General features: G+C 32.4%; 1 long non-coding RNA gene across 1 annotated transcript; it reads left to right on the forward strand.

Moving 5' to 3' along the window:
• Nucleotides 1-548: 548 nt before the first annotated feature.
• LOC147076628 (uncharacterized) lies at nucleotides 549-7,349 on the forward strand. The gene is made up of 3 exons (XR_015069340.1): nucleotides 549-1,115; nucleotides 4,305-4,454; nucleotides 5,132-7,349. It is a non-coding gene; the product is annotated as an uncharacterized LOC147076628 (long non-coding RNA).
• Nucleotides 7,350-10,441: the final 3,092 nt, after the last annotated feature.

Genomic DNA, 10,441 nt, shown 5'->3' on the forward strand with positions numbered 1-10,441 from the left:
GGGATACCGAATTGGAAAGCGGCCACACTAGATAGGGACAGGTGGAGAAAGTTGTTGGAGAAGACCAAGACCCACACTGAGTTGCCGCGCCCCTGATGATGATGATGATGATGATGATGATGATGTACCTACTATAATTGTTTTGAAAGTGAGATAATTGTTATAAGGTAGGTACCTATACATATTTTGAACGAAATAAGTACAATTTTTTTGAACATTGATAACATATTGTGTTAATTGTATTACATAATATAATTACAAAGTAGATAGGTACGCCAAAAGGATTGAAATTTCAATATTTCCATCCCGTAAAATTGGTGCAAAGTACTATAATTTCGTTGGTAGGTAATTGAAAATTTGGTTAAGCCGAGAAAGAAGTTGGTCGGAAAAGGTGAAAAAAAACCCTTGACTTTGATGTAATAAACCTACCATTGTGCTTGTTGACTCGTGATCTAGAAATGTAGATCGTATTTTTTCGCATTGTGGTGTTTTGTGCTAATCTTTTTTACCCCGTTTTCATGTATACCCTTAATTTTATCTCACTGGCCACATTCTTCTTGATAAATATCGTTGCACTTGACTTTGATAAGTACTTAGGCATTTTTGGTCGGAAAGCGTGCCTCAATAAAACCGGGCCTAGTGATTTCTCAAATTCTCCGTTATATTTTTAGGAGAAACCAAAAACCCTGTTGGCAGCAGAAGATAGGTCCCTACTAGAGATTTTCAACGCGTACAGTATTTGTTTACAAATGGACCTGACAGAAAGATGGCAACACTGATTTTAATTTGTGACGTGTAATGTGCTGTCATGTTTTACGGATAATTCAGACCATTGCTGAAGTGGGTTATCTTTATTATGATATTAATCTAAAGATGGCGGTGTTCAGACGCTATACGCCGTGTTATTTCGTAATAATGACAGTTGGATAGTTATTTAATAATATTTGTTTATTATTAACCAACTAACAATGGATATAAAGCGCGAACCAAACGAGGATACGTCCGATTCAGAAGTACAACGCTTTCATGATGTGCCAATTGAATGTTCAATCTTTCCTGATGACAATATTGATCTAAAACAAGAGAATTTCGACGATGCTCATTGCAGTTTTGAGGTTAGTTTTTGACAAAAGCTGATAAATTAATGTTTATATAATACGTTTGATAAGAAGATCTTAAAAAATGTGATTGTCGTTCTTAGCTGTAATGTTAATTCCAGGCAATAACACACTTGTATAACAGTACTACTTATTATCAACAATTATTTAGTTTCATATGATTGAATTATTAATACAAATGCACCGTTGACCAAGTTGATGAAATCGACTTTAAAATTAAAAATGCGATTGTAAATTCTACATAACTGTGTGTGTGTCTCTCTCTTTCTCTTGGTCGTTACCTCATGGCCGAAGATCGTGACCACATTTAAATTCCGTTGTCTTCTGAGCGACCAACACAAACATGGACCCTCCAAACTAACCGCCCCGCACCACACTTTGTCTTAATCGAGCGTATCACGAGTTCCTACGTTACGTTTGGATGTGAAGCATCAGCAGTTGTTCACGCCCGGGTATGTCTTAGGAGCAGATACCCAAGTGACCTTTGGCTTAGTTTACTCAAAGACGCAATTTTATAAAAAAAAAAACTACCATGGGAGAGAAAGGCACGAAGACTTGACAGAAAAGAATAAATTTAATGATATAAATAAGATACAAAGTTAAAACATTACGGACAAAGAAACTATGTGAAGAGATCTTCACGTCCGAAATAAGACGCCGCAATTTTTTTAAGTGCAATATATGCGGCCTTTGTGGCGACCATTTTGGACAGCCCAATGGGCCCAACATTCACAGTAAGCTCATTCACTTGATTGCTCCAGCGCGTCGACCCTTTCCTCTCTTTTGCCTTCTCTGGAGACTACCCAAAACCACTAGCCTCCAGGTTATGCGGTACGCACCGAACAGTATGTCCATACAATCTGAAGACGGCTCAGACATATTGTGGACAGTGGCGGCCGGTGGTTACCAAAATTGCTTTCATAGGGGGTGCACTATAAACTTTCATGCCTTATTTAAAAACAAGATCAATTCGGCGTTGTTTCTGCTAAGCGAACACCTCAATCACTTTCTCATTAAAGTCTGGAACTGATTGTAAAAGTTTTTTATCGATCCTTAGCACAGATAGACAATTAAGTCTGTCCTGTTTCATGGTATTTCTTAAAAACGATGTAATTCTTTTAAGGGTTGAAAAACACCTTTCACTTTCCACAGGTGTCATCGGAATTGTACAAATGATTTTTAAAAGTTTAGTACATTGGAAAAATGATGTCATTAAATTATTATTATAAAACAATTGTAAAATAGCTATAGCACCATCCGCGTTTCTAAAATCGTCCCTATTGTAAATAACTGATAATTCGTGTTTAAGTTTAAATTTATCCAAAAAGTCATATGATTCCAGGGTCATTTTAAAATCATTCTCAGGAAAATTAATCCTGTACCCTTCAAAATGTTCACAATAAAAGAGTTTCACCGCTAGCAAATGTTTATTATATTCAAACCTATCTTTCATTTAGACGAATATTAAATCACAGACATCTTTACACATTTCTATAATGTTAAATTTTATTCTTTTACTGGGAGGCTCGTATAAACTTTCAAGGGAACTTTTAACATTATTAACAGACATTTCAAAATCACAAATAAAACGTTTTATCAATACGGAGTCTAAGTTTGGAGATTGAAATTATTTAAATAAAATGTCACAATGAGCCATTATCCGCCGAAAAAATGATAGCCAAAACATGAATTAATGTTCATCTGTGAGATACCGCAGAAGCATATCTGCTTGATTAATTGTATTGCTATCATTTTCACTATTTAATATTGCTTTCATACACTCCTTAAGTGGCTCGTAATATATGTAAACGGTGTCAACAGTTTTAATGTTAAAATTCCACCTCGTTTGTCGGGACTTTAGATCGCGACAGCAGAAACTAAACTGTACAGTGAACTGCAATATTTTTTCAAGACAATATAAAAAATATATATATAACTTTCGTTTGTTTTGAATACGTAGTTTTCGCCACAGGATATTGAATTATTGACGAAAAGGCGTAGGACCCTTCGTCTACAAAATAAAATAAAGTCTAAAAAATTGCGTCGGCAATAAAACTTAGCGCGAGTCGGGTATTGTTAAACATATGACATCATGAAATAGTAATTCACTCACTTGCTAAAAGAACATGATAACTCAGATATTATTTTTTCATAAATTATATTCAAATATTTGCAAATATAGAACGATTTAAGGATCGTAACCATAATATTTATGTTGATAATAAATTTGTATTCAATATCAGCCTATTTTCAATGAATTTATATGAGATTTAAATTAAAAAAATGTATTTTTTATCAATCCTGGTAATCTCAGTTACTACATTTTCCGCGTATTCCTACTGTTTTTTTTTCTGTGTCGAATTTTGTGAACTGGTCGGCGTCCCAAAAAGCAATTTAATCTTGTGTTTTTATCACATGTTTATGACTTTCACTTATCGGATTAAACTGTTATTACACAATGCAATATGAATGGCAAACTTAGATCGATATTAGTGCGTTCACTACGAGCGCACGATTTCGATGACTATTCAGTGAGTACATGCTTTTGGTATAAATTTACACGGATTAAATTGCGATAAACGGGTGATGACTTATGAATAGCATTGTTGCACATTGAGTGATGTTTAGGAAAAAGCAGTGCAGCGCACATGCACGGTGTTGGAGGAGCCGCCGCTGATTGTGGAGAGCTGTTAGTTTATCTGTAGTGTTTGGATAATCGACTGCTTCATCCTGTGCTCCGTCCAAAAAACATGAAGCGTTCAGGACCAATAGCACATCTCTCTTGCCCTCAGGGTCCATTATTCGACAACGTACAAAAATTTGGAGGACACCAATATTCGCAAAAGCATAACTATTTTTAACAATTTTTAATCAGCGCATCTATTCATACTCAAGGCTGCTATCGGCAGCTATCTAGATATTGAGGTAGGTATTATAATTGTTACACTAAGTAAGCCGTCTAAAAATGTCAAAACTATCAATCTCGCTCTAAGAGTTAACACGCTAAAAGAAGTGCTGTTAAAACATGAAACTTTTTGAAAGTTCAGACGATTAACTTATTGTAACAATTAACCGCCTCATTACATGCATATGATAAACTACCCTCGAATTGGCGCAAAATTCATGTCTTGCGCGAATTTTATATTATTTATTATATTATTACATTAATAATTATATTATTTGCAGAACCTTGAAAACGATCTGATCAATATAAAGTCTGAGCATGATAATGAGATAATCGTCATCAAAGAAGAATTTGTTGACAACGCAATCAGCCTAATTAATAATGAGAATCCTCGACCTGGCTGCTCTTATCCAAAATACAGGCCAGATCAGGTACGTTCAATTATAAAGTTTATTTTGAAACTCATAGAACTTTAAATAGTAAAAGTAACACACGTTAACTTTTAATCATTATTACACATTTTTTCAACGTTTTTATTAGGTCGTATTCTTATTTGTTCAGTGGTTGTGTATCCAGTACAAGCCTTGTAATCGATTTTTAACTAACATTCCAACTAGCTAGACATTTGAACACTTTTAGAATACATCAGAAATCGATGCCAATGCATTCTTTTAATTCTTTTAGCCATGTTTAAGTAGAATTAAATTCATTTTCTGTTAATTCTGGTTTGTATAAAAAGTTATTTCGGAAGAAATCCGTAATCCAATCCACTATTATTGGTTGCTAGGGTCTGGGGTCCTAGCAACTAAATTATTAATGTATTGGTGCGTTACTATGGAAATCAATATAAAATGTCAAAATGACATTTCAGTAATATTTCTACCAAATACATTTTTTTGATCGTTTAAGCTAGTTAAGTTTATATGATTTAACAGAAAATTTAAAAACGTTTATAAAAAGTTCTTTTTATCTTGTAATTATTTATTACTTTTAAACAATTCACTGTCAAACCAAATAGCACCTATCCAACCGATATTAAAGAACAAAATCATATTTTATTTATTTTATTATAATTGAATTGAAAATACCAACTCTGTGCTTTTTATAGATCTCTACTCAGCAGTATTTCACAGTACGCTACAGTAAACCTGGACTGGACATCGTGAGAAAAGATACAGTTGACAATAACCTGGTCAACAATAAAATAGCACATGCAACCAATTACGTCAGAGATATGACGAAACACCATTCTGAGATAACAATAGATGAACAAAACATCAAAACGGAAGTTCAGAAATTATACGTGCAAAAGGAAGTTCGAATTATGTTGAGAAGAGTTACATATTTTCCGCGTAACTTTATTTGCAATGACTGTTGTGGAGTGTTTGGATCTGTAAATCATCTAAATAGTCACTTCATTTCGTGCATGAAGTCAAAGCAGATTGAGTCATATGAAACGCATACTGGCGAAAAACATAGTGAATGCAATGATCGATCATATAAAACCTCGAACCGTGGTTCTCACAAGGTATATTTTGCTGAAAAACTACATCAATGCGATGTATGCTTTAAAAAATTTCAGCGAATTGCTAATCTTAAATCACACAAAATGACACATACTGGCGAAAAACCACATCAATGCGATGTATGTTTTAAAAAATTTCATCGATATAATAATCTTAAATTACACAGAATTACACATACTGGCGAAAAACAACATCAATGCGATGTGTGTTTTAAAAGATTTCTGCAAAATAATTATCTCAAAACACACAAAATGACACATACTGGTGACAAACCACACCAATGCGAGGTGTGTTTTAAAAGATTTCTGCAAATGTCTGATCTCAAAAAACATAAAAAGACACATACTGGCGAAAAACCACACCAATGCGATGTGTGTTTTAAAAGATTTCTGCATATTGGTAATCTCAACACACACAAAATGACACACACTGGTGAAAAACCACACCAATGCGACGTGTGTTTAAAAAATTTTCAGCGAAATTTTGACCTCAAAAAACATAAAATGACACATACTGGCGAAAAACCACATCAATGCGATGTGTGTTTTAAAAGATTTCTGCAAAATGGTCATCTCAAAACACACAAAATGACACATACTAGTGACAAACCACATCAATGCGATGTATGCATGTATAAATGTACGAAGCTCAGTCATCTTAAAAGGCATACATTGAGACATTCGAGTGGAAAACCATAACGGTTCAGTTTGTTGTTACATAAAAAGTTATATTGTTGTTTCCTAGCAATTTGTTACATCGATCACAACTGAAAACAACTTAGCCATCCTTACTTATAACATTTTTCGATTTTCATAGTAATCCTAATGCAACTACTAGCAATGAAGATGTTTTAAAAGTGTATGTGGCAATATTTTAAATATATTATATCCCTTTTAATATTATTAGTCACTAGTGTTTATAATAATTTATTTTTTCTGTTTTAATTGGTTTTCATTATAAAAGTTTTACTTAAATATACGTTTAGTTAAAACTAATCGAAACATTCTGCCATTAAAATGCAAAATAATCATTACTGCATAGACATGCAGCACAGGTATAATCACAATATGTCGCACCTCATCACTTATTTGTATTATCATTTTCATTTAATTAAAATACATTAATTTGAGTAAATGAATTGGCATAACGGAACTACAACAAACTTATCTTGGATCTCTCCAGCAAAATATTTCGAACTAGTCCCCTTTCATAACTCAAAATACCTAAAAATGTTGGTTGGGGTGTTTATGTTTATCTAAATACAACTGTCTGTAAACAGTTTTTATTTATACTGCGGGTTATTACGAATTTTATTATTTATAGTACCTAGGTATCATTTATGTTTTGAAAATCTAACCTCAAATATGCAACCGTCATTGTCAGATTTTTCTTGCTTCAAGTAAGTGCAGTTGTCCGGATTGTTTGAAGGCAATTTGAGTTCTTCAAACCAATGGTGTTATTCCACGTTAGAAACGCCATCATCGGGTTCTTCTTTGATATCCATTTTACGGATTAAATTCTTAAACATGTGACAAGAATAACGGTTTGTCCAAAATGAAACTGCCATTTGCAAAATGATAATGCTGCCAGTCTATAAAACATAATGAAAAAAAATAAAACCTAACGGTAAGGACCATTTTAGTTATTAAGTGCTAGGTTATGTAATGATTTAACTTTATTCATAATAATTATATTAATTTTCTGTAATTTATTAGGTACCTATTATTGTATATTAACATCACTGTCATTTAATAAATATGTGTAGTAAAATAGTTAAATAAAAATGTACTTTTAACGGTGTTTCAACCTATTTTTTCAAATCAAATGTATTTATTCCTAAATAATAAAAATTATGGTTTCTCAAATTCTCCGTTATATTTTTAGAAGAAACCAAAAACCCTATTGTCAACAGTGATGATGGGTCCCTACTAGAGATTTTCAACGCGTACAATATTTTTTACCGAATGAACCTGACACTGATTTTAATTTCTGACGTGTGCTGCGCTGTCATGTTTTCCAGTTAATTCAGACCATTGCCGACTGAAAAGGGTTATCTTTATGATGATAATATTCTAAAGATGGCGGTGTTCAGACGGTATAAGCCGTATTATTTCGTAATAATGACAGTTGTATTCGATAATATTCCATTACTAGCTGAGCCAGCTGGCTCTCGCCAGTCTGTCTCGCTAGGTCTTGCAGACGGCTTGGCGGTATTGTATATTAATATAATTGTGAAGTATGCATAAACGGCGCCATAGTTTTCCCTTCGGGATGGATTTTCATTTACGTCAGACATTTTGACATTTCGCTGATCAGTTTTACAATTTGCATCTCCTCATTGCCAATACAAATTTGGAGTCATATGCGTTGTCTATTCTGGAGTCAGGCCTTCACAATATCACCTGACACCACTTCAGGCTGCTAGGCCTGCTATAGCAGTGGATTGATCCTGGTTGATAATGATTTAAATAATATGTATAACACCAATTATTGTTGAATACCTTTTAAATATTTTTGGGTTATATGAGCCAATTGAATGTATATAAGTTTCATTGGTTTAAAAAAATTATCATTTAACAGCCATAAAAAAATGTTACTTTATTAAATTTTGAAATAATATTCTATGGTTGATCCAGTATTGCCATGTCTACTGAAATTTCAGTAGATCAACTGATATTTTTTGCCAATATACTGAATTTTTGATTTTTTTTCGAAATTCAAGAAATCTACTGATATTTATGTTTCTCCACAATTGTAAATTAACTGATGATTCTTTCAATAATAAACTTGAAATGATTTACGCATGACCTTTTTTGATGTTATACACTTCTAAATTTACATAAAAAGCATTGTAACTCTACCCAAGAGCGCCATTTTACCCATTAATATCATCATTGTTTACAGTAAATTAACATTATTAGTTATTGTTATTCTTATTAGTTTTAAATCATATCTAATAAACCACATTTTTCAAAATCTACTGATATTTTATGAAATCTACTGAATTTTTTGTCAAAATCTACTGAAATTTTAAATTTTGACTTGGCAACACTGGGTTGATCGCATAGTCAGTGTTGCCATGTCTACTGGAATTTCATTAGATCTACTGAAATTGTTGTCAGGAAAAGAAGAAATAATGATATTTGTGATCAACAAAAGTCACTTTTTACATGATTTTTTAAAAGACACTTGTGAGATTATGTCAATATGCACGCTTTCACCAAACACAATCGTTGAATTTCATACATTTTTGTCAATCAATGGTATTTTGAAGAAAAAATCAAAAAATCTACTGAACTTTGAAAATGTTAGTTGGCAACACTGGTTGATACCTTTTAAATATTTTTGGGTTATAATGAGCTAATTAAATGTATATAAGTTTCATTGGTTCAAAATAAAAATTGATTCAACAGCCTTACAAAAAAAAAAAAAAAGTGACATCATATTTTAAAATTTTCCTTGGTGTCGTAAAACGCCGATATGTCGTACGCCCGCGTTTCAATGAAATGATCAGTTTTAATCGGAATTCGTATAAATGTTATTGTTTATTTGAATATTTATAGTTATCTATGGGTGCTTGTTATAAATGTGAGTTATTATATAGTACTTACCTAATGTTTTTTAAAATGATCTGTAATAAAAATAAATACCGTTAAGTTATTAGAATACAATTAGGTATTATCCTTATTAAACTGACATTGATCCATTCAAAATCATAAATAAATAGATAAATGTTAAGAAAGTTGAATGATTTTGTAATTTTGACACTATGTGTAATAAAATTGACAATTTTGAGGTAGTCTATTATAAACCGACATATTTAGTGCACCTTACACCGTTTTGGTTATTTTGAGGAGACTCTTTTGACTGGATATTCCAAACGGATGCGGTCGTTTTTGTTCAGGACATTTTGACGGGGTTCTTAGTGAAAATGGAAAAATGAGAATTTTTCGCGTAATTTAAATGGAAAACCAATAAAAACTTCATGAAAAATCATGTTATTAAATTACTCAAAGTGTGCATTTAAAAAATGTGGAAAAAAAATGTTTGGTTTTAAAACTTGACGGCCACTCAAGTATCTAGCTTAATATAAGAGATAAAATTTTTTAAAATCGTGCTAAAAGTTTACATAAATTAACTTAATCGGATGCACTAAACAAAAAAATTTTAAGGCAAATTTAATGGTTCAAGTATCAAGTCACTAAATTTTAAAAAATAATATCTCTCACGATATAATCGATAAAACAAAAAAAGCACGTGCACAAACGTAAGCCAATTATAGACAAATTGATGACTTAATAAAAAGTTAAAAAAGTTTGTTGGGTGGTTCTACTTAACGTTCATCAAATATTTGATATCAAATAACTCACGCACTATATGAAAAAAAAAATAAAAAAAAAGTATGCAGAATTGCGCACTAGCTATGCAGCAAGAGATTTCACTACAAAATATTTTTTTAAACCCACCCAGTCAGGTTTTGCATACAAACTTTAAAATTAAATAGCGCGCTGAATATAGGTGAAAAAGAAAAACAAAATCGTGCACTAACGTTCACTATCAACGCACAAGTGTTTACAATTTAAATTTAAGGAAAAACACATGTTTAGTGACACAAGTATCCAGCATTTAGCTGGGTCACCCAAATTGAAATGCGAATAACCCCCTTAATGTGCGTGCACAAACGAATGCACACAAAAAAAGTTGAAATTTCAACATTGGGTGACCCAACGTTTGGCTGGAACACCCAATTTGAAATTGGAATTTTTCGGTTATTATAGGTGCACAAACGAAAAAAAATCGTGCACAAACGTGCACTAACGATGCACAAACAAATGCACGCAAAAAAAGTTGGAGTTTTAACATTGGGTGTTCCAGGTAAATGGACCTGTATA

The sequence above is a fragment of the Rhyacophila brunnea genome, unplaced genomic scaffold, assembly GCF_057557595.1.
Source record: "Rhyacophila brunnea isolate RB1 unplaced genomic scaffold, BYU_Rbru_1.0 scaffold_13, whole genome shotgun sequence".
In the NCBI taxonomy this organism is placed as follows: Eukaryota; Metazoa; Arthropoda; class Insecta; order Trichoptera; family Rhyacophilidae; genus Rhyacophila; species Rhyacophila brunnea.